Genomic DNA, 6000 nt, shown 5'->3' with positions numbered 1-6000 from the left:
ATTGTTGCTGCCTTGCCCTGTGGAGTTCTCTGCTCCAAAACAAAACAAAACAAAACAAGTGTCCTGGTCCATCATCTCTTCAACACTTGGATAAAAATCATTCAGTTCAAGAACTTCACTGCATCCCCTTCAGCTCTTAAGACCTCAGGGCTTCCTTTCCATTTGACTCCTCCTTTTACTGCAGCATCTTTCATTCTTTATTGCTTCTGAAGTGTGCAGACTGATAGTATTAGAGCTGTCAGGACAAGCTTACTACTTGTTCTTCTTTCAACTGATTACATGGTTCTTAATCTATGGTGTTTTATGACCACATTTTTCAGTCTGCTGCAGCACATTCTGAAGAACAACATCCCCCATGTACTATGTCTCTGTCTGGAAATGTGCCCATTTGCAACCACATTCTAGTTTTCTCTGCAATCAGTACCCCACATTTGCAAGGATGAACCAGAGCTGCTATTATCATGATTGTCAAGTGTTTTAAATGCTGCAAATGTATGTGTTCCAACATCCAACCTATGCAATAGGTTAGGCTGAGGAATATTGCTCATAGCCCCACTATGTGCTTCAAGATGGAGATAGACCTAGGAGTTTCAACCTCAAAGCTAGGATTGACCCACAGTCCAAGACAGATCCTTACCAATTCCAGTAGGACAAAAGTGCCTTGTATCTATTTTTAATTATCATACTTGTCAAGACATTGTGGAACCCAAACATGCTGAACACAAAACTTGATTCCAATTCCCAAATTCAGATTGCAGGAGAGAGAGAGAGAGAGAGAGAGAGAGAGAGAGAGAGAGAGAGAGAGAGATATGAACTCAGATGAAAACAAAACTGTTTTCCCTCCAGAAAATGTGAAAATAAGCAATTTACAGGGCAATACTAGATATGTCTACTCAGAAGTAAGCCCTATTGGGTCTTAGTACCTTATAAGTGTGCAGAGGGTTACAATAATATGCACACCTACCTCAGAGTAAGAGCTGTACCTAGCAATAGGTTTGTGTTGATACTCAGATTTTGTTTAGGATTTTTTAAAGTAGGTTTTCCAGGTGTGCTCACTGTTTGGATGGTACAGGAGCTGTGTAAGAAAAGGGAAGGATACTAAGAAATATATTAGAATAACTGAGTCAGGAAATAGTAAATCAGGAAATAGATATATAAGAGGATCATGAAAGAAAAACAAACATGTCTCTGCCTTTGGCTAGAAAGTTCAAGTTCTTTCTCAAGTGCACCTCTTTGATTTTAATACAACTCTCCTGGCAGAAGTGGCTTGCAACCCAAGTTTTCTTGAAGAATCACAGGAAATTGTAGAGTATTAACACAGTTCTCCATACCTGGTAATATGAAATTGACTTCCACTGATGTATGCTTCTAATTTGGAGGGGAAAGGGCTCTGCTGATACTATCACTCGGCTTGGCTTTGAATTTTCTTGACTGCTGGGATCAATCTTACAGACAATGAAGAGCAACCGCCTGATGGTTCCTTTGACAGGTTAACACCATCATTTAAGGGAGCTTAAAATTCAACTGTTCCTGTCACTCCCAGAGTACCAGGGTATAATTTCAAGCCCAACATGAGATTTCACTCGATTCCTTGTGAGATCTCACAAAAGGCTGCAACAAAAAAGGTCAGGAGCAATTATTTCTTCTAGAAGGAGGACATAAAATTAATTTGTGCTACCAGCATGCAGCTGGTGCTCGGGATTTGACTGCACTTGCCATCATTTCCTTGTATATTTAATATTATTAAATGGGGAAATGAAATATGATAGACCCAAATCACATGCATGCACCTCACGCTCACTTCAAATTAAAAATATCATTGTACCATCTGCAATTACTTCTTGAGCCAGAAAAAGGAACTATTTAGACCAAGGAGTCAAATTAATGCTTGTTATTAATAAATGACTCTGAACTAAAGACCAATATTGATGAATCTCAGGCCAAGTGACTGGGTGATGCACCCTTCTTATACTCAGATCCATATGAAAGCAAATGTGTAGGTATCATAAATGAGAATAGTGCATGCCAGAGTCTAATTCAAGATAGTTGCCACCTACTACAGCACTTTTGTTATATCTTGGCTGGTCAGCATAATGTCACCAGAAGAGCCCTGTTGAATCACACCAAAGCCCCATCTCATCCAGCATTCTGGACCATCCATGAATTTGTCCACTAGCCATCTAAGCTAGTGTCCGTCACCACGTCTTGTGCTAATGAAACCCAGAGATCAGCTGCGCATTGTGTGAAGAAGTGCTTTTTTTGTCTGTCCTAAATCAAATCAGCTGTCAATCACCTTCATTGGATGACCAAATTTTAAGAACTCTGGATGACCACAGCCAATCACGTGTTAAGTTGCTGAAGATGAAAGGGCCTTAAAAAACCCACTCTTGTGACTTTCTGACCCGTGAGTTACATCTGCTGTGTTCAAAGACAACATAACCCTTTGTGGTTTAACCAGATCTTAGAACTTCCAGTTATACCTTTGACCTTAAGCTGTTTCTAAATAGCTAAATAAAAGGGGGGGAGAGAGAATCCTCAGGTATATTTTGATTGTTTAAATAAAAAGAAATGCAAGCGATTGCTCTGATTCAAACACCAATTCATGAGGTGCCACTTAAACAGGGAAGTTTGATGTTTACATTTGTAGATTGGGATAATCAACTGAAGTGAACGAGAAATTATTGCAGGTAGGGAAGATAATTGATCTGTTGGTAGTTTTTCACGTGTGTGTGTGTATAACTCTATGTATATCTCATGAGAAAGAGTGTTCCACTAGGCTGGAGCCAGTGTTGAGAAGGCCCTGGCTCTGGTTGAGGCTAATCTAACTTCCTTAGGGCCTGGGACCTCTAGGGTGTTGCTATTTATGGACCTTAAGGTCCTCTGTGGGGCATACCGGGAGTGTAATTCAATCTGATTATACTATTCCAACTTATTGAAGTTGTTAATGCCTCTACTCAGCATTCAGAAATGGGTGGGCTATACCAAGAAAGAATTTAAATTAAAAAAACAAACAAAACAAAGCTTGCGGGAAAATATACTCAGAGGCAGACAAATGTAAGGTTGGGATGCCATTAAGGACTGCATCGTCTCCCTTTATACTTTCCCCATTATTATCTGAAATATCTAAGGAGTGCTTTTTTTGTGCCGGTTGCACCGGGGCATAGTTCTGGCACCTTTTCTTCAAGAAAAGAGCACACACATTATATATAGTTCTCTGAATGTCTGTCCCTTTGCCATCTACTGGGTTGGCCATTCCAAGAGCCTTGAGCTGCTGCTGGCACTCCTGTCTGGGTTTATGCCCACTGTAGGCTTGTTCAGCTTTGCTGTCCAACTCCCTTCTCTCTGTCTGCCTCTGTCTCTATGTTTTGATAATGGAAGCGCTTTGATTTACAGCAGCTGCAGGTCAGTCTCTGGGGTCCAGTTGCTGGTGGGTCTTCTGTCTGTACCCCCACTCTCATCCCTCCTTCTCCTCCCCCCCACGCCCTTTATTCCCCCACTTTCCCTGTTTTCTCTGTCTCTCCCTCACTCCTGGTTCCCCTTCTTTTAATGCCCCCCTCCAATGCTGGCTGGTTCTGAACCAGAGGCCCCTACCCACTCCCCCTGCCCAAAATCTCTAAGCCTCAAGTTATATGTAATGAAGGGGAAGGTTCCAGCCCTGCTAATGTCCATCTCTTCAGTCTCATGTCCATCTCTCTTGGTCATAGCAAATAAATATACAACATACTATTGTACTGGCGTTTCCTTGTCTCCTCAGATTTACTTGCTGCCATGTATGGTTGTGTGTGTCTTGAGTGGGGTGGGTCACACATCCCTCCCCTTAAATTCGAGAGACACTAGTTGTAGTCCAAAATATGTATGCAACAACAGCAGCAAGAATACTCATCGCAAAGTACTGGAAGACACAAGATTTGCCCACCTTGGAAGAATGGCAGATGCAACTGATAGACTACATGGAACTGGCAGAAATGACTGGCAGAATCCGAGACTTGGGAGAAGAACAAACAGCAGAAGATTGGATGAAATTTAAAGATTATCTGCAAAAACATTGTAAACTATTTAAATGTTAAAACGATTCAGAATATAGAGATAGTGCGGCATTAGTGACAAAATTGAAAGGAGCGTGCAAAGATGTTGTATAAGTAACAAGTAAAGAAACATAGCAAAATTAATCAAGGATGGGGGATTAGAAGATAAGTGGTTAGTAGCGGTAATGGTTAATTTAAAAGAAATTAAGTAACATTAAAATGAGTCAAAATAATGGAAGAGTTTGCTGAAACTAATTTGGAAATTGGAATACAGAAAAGGGAGGTGTGAGGAAGTCGGGAAAGTAAGGTATATGAAATTAAGAATTGAACTTATATATTTTGGTTTGATTTTTATGTGTTATATTGTTTATTGTCTGTTATTGTGTTGTTTTGCTTTGTTTGTTATGATAAAATCTGTTGAAATTCTAATAAAAATCTTTTTAAAAAACAAACAACAAAAAAACAAAATATCTGGAGGGCACCGGGTTGGTGGAGGAAGGTATAAGACTTTGATTTAACTAGAAAGAATCATATTGAGAGGGCTTAAAGCATCTCTGAGGGAGTTCTCATATCCAATTACAAATGCAAAACCACTCATAAAAAAGCATAAAACAAATGAAAAGACTCAAAAACCAGGCATCGAAAGAATACAATGGTTGTGGGAAGTGGGAAAGGTTCCCAGCAGGATAATTTTCAGCAACACAACCCTATAATTCCATGCATTACATATGGAAGAATTTCCAAAGGCTGGGAAATGGAAAGACTCCACCGATTGTTTTGATTATCATCCTGGAGGGAAATCAAGACAGTCTTTCTGCCCACAAATACACAACACACTGTGAAGCTTCTTGAACATGGGTTTCTTCAGAATCGTTGGTTAAATGGCTTTCTAACAAAGCTATTCCAGATGTCTAATAATGCAAAACACAGTTTCATTTATAAACATTACCCGTGAGCTCTTTGCCAACCCCAAAAATGTATACTCCTAATTCCTCCCTGAGCAAGCGTGTATCATTACAGATCTCAGGAAAGTCTCAAATAAAGTCCAATTTGGACATTGCCAGAACAGTATGAGAGCTGCTTATTTTGTGGTCTGGACTGGCACCATTCCAGGAACGTCTGTCAGGAAGAGCCAAAAATGTTGGCCAAATCATGACGTGATTCCTTCCCCTGACAGCATCGGTCCCCAGAAAAGGGCCTATGCCAGGTTGAGAAAGAGACACAGGAAAAGGAGCAGTATGTAAAACAACAAAAAGGTAGACCTATATAACCAGTGTCTTGCCACCTGCTTGCCTTCAGAGAAGAATAAATCTCATACTTGCTGAAAGCAGAATGAAAATCGGGATGGTCTATATGGTGATGGAATTTTTCGATTTAATTAGAGTTATGAAGACAACCCTGAATGCACATTTAATCTACTCATGCCACTTCCTTACGTTTCATGGGTTGCTAAAAACCGTTGCTTTTTGGCAATGTGGTACCTTGGTAGGAATGAACAGCATCTCCAGGCTGAATGTAATTTTCATTCTATGTCTAGACAGGTATCTCGGTCAGGAATACATGTTTGGAGGTCGTCGTGCATTTGCAAGCCCTCCAAGGAAAATGATGGTGGGGATTTGCAAAAGAAGCAAAGCCAGTGTCAGCTGCCCAGCTCTTCCCTCACCAATTCTGGCTGGCATCTCAGACCCATGTGTTTCTCATAGAGACAGATCTAGGAACCCTGTCTGGGAGAAAAGGATTAGGGAGCAAACTTGCAGAAGAAAAGCAGACAAGGAATGTGGACTGCCTTATCTTATGATTATGTTTCCCAGACAAGTTATGGCTACTAAATGTGTAGTTCTACCTATCTTCATTAATTTTAAAGGACCATCTGTTAAGTTTTTTTAAAAAATATTTTTATTAAAGATTTCTGAGTTCACAAAAGTATGTGCAATGTTTCTTTTTTCAAGTTGCGTTTTCTGCAGATCAGTTTCAT

The sequence above is a fragment of the Podarcis gaigeae genome, assembly GCF_964106915.1.
Source record: "Podarcis gaigeae genome assembly, chromosome: 4".
Lineage (NCBI taxonomy): Eukaryota > Metazoa > Chordata > Lepidosauria > Squamata > Lacertidae > Podarcis > Podarcis gaigeae.
Note: the sequence above shows the minus strand (reverse complement) of the source record.